This window comes from Myotis lucifugus, unplaced genomic scaffold (genome assembly GCF_000147115.1).
Source record: "Myotis lucifugus unplaced genomic scaffold, Myoluc2.0 scaffold_578, whole genome shotgun sequence".
Lineage (NCBI taxonomy): Eukaryota > Metazoa > Chordata > Mammalia > Chiroptera > Vespertilionidae > Myotis > Myotis lucifugus.
Genome location: NW_005871626.1, coordinates 225,828 through 227,000, shown reverse-complemented (window position 1 = coordinate 227,000; position 1,173 = coordinate 225,828). Strand labels below are relative to the sequence as shown.

The 1,173-nt window shown below is 49.1% G+C and overlaps 1 protein-coding gene across 1 annotated transcript in view; it reads right to left on the bottom strand.

Moving 5' to 3' along the window:
• Positions 1-1,173, bottom strand: part of IREB2 (iron responsive element binding protein 2) — a 37,210-nt gene that overhangs the window by 6,989 nt on the left and 29,048 nt on the right. The window lies entirely within an intron of this gene.

The window sequence follows — 1,173 nt, the reverse complement described above, 5'->3', positions numbered from 1 at the left end:
ACGCGGGGTCAGAGCGAGGCTTATGGAACCGGCCGCGGGGATAAGGAGCACTCAGATTAGGACAATAAGAAAGGTCTTATCATTTCCTAAGAAAAGGCGACACAGCGCATTCTAAACCATCATGGCGCCCTGGCCAGTGTGGCTCAGTGGACAGAGCATCAGCCTGCGGACTGCAGGGTCCTGAGTTTGATTCCAGTCAGGGCACAGGCCCAGGTTGCGGGCTCAATCCCCAGTGTGGGGTGTGTGCGAGGCAGCCGATCCATGATTCTCTCTTATCATTGATGTTTCTATCTCCCTCTCCCTTCCTCTCTGAAATCAATAAAAATATATTAAAAAATAAATAAACCATCATGGCATTCCTCGGAGGAATCATCTCAGCACGCCGAATTCTCAGGAGCACCTCCAGAGTTCATTTTATTATAAACTGAATGTAAAAGGCTACAGAATCCACCCTGACCAGGTGGCTCAGCTGGTTGGAGCGTCAGCCCGTGCACCAACAGGTGGCAGGTTCAATCCCCAGTCAGGGCACCTACCTAGGTTTCGGTCCCGTGCCCAGTTGGCGTGAGAAAGGGAGGCAACTGATTGTGTCTCTCTCTCTCCCCCTAAAAATCAATGAACATATCCGCAGGTGATGATGAAAAGCCCACAAAAAACCAAAAACCTTAATGAATCCAGTAGAGGCTGGAGAATTAGGAAGATCCACACACGCTGCTGAAGAGTGAGTGTGCTGTGTATGCTATTTGTGTGTGTGTGTATGCTGTTTGTGTGTCTGAGTGTGCTGTGTGTGTGCTATATGTGTGTGTGTGTGCTGTGTGTGTGCTCTGTGTGTATGCTGTTTGTGTGCTGTATGTGTCTGAGTGTGCTGTGTGTGTGCTATATGTGTGTGTGTGTGTGTGTGTGTGCTGTGTGTGTGCTCTGTGTGTATGCTGTTTGTGTGCTGTATGTGTCTGAGTGTGCTGTGTGTGTGCTATGTGTGTGTGTGCTATGTGTGTGTGTGTGTGTGTGTGCTCTGTGTGTATGCTGTTTGTGTGCTGTATGTGTCTGAGTGTGCTGTGTACATGTGCTGTGTGTTGTGTGTGTGTGTATGCTGTTTGTGTGCTGTGTGTGTGTCTGAGTATGCTGTGTGCTGTGTGCTATGTGTGTGTGTGTCTGAGTGTGCTGTGAACATGTGCC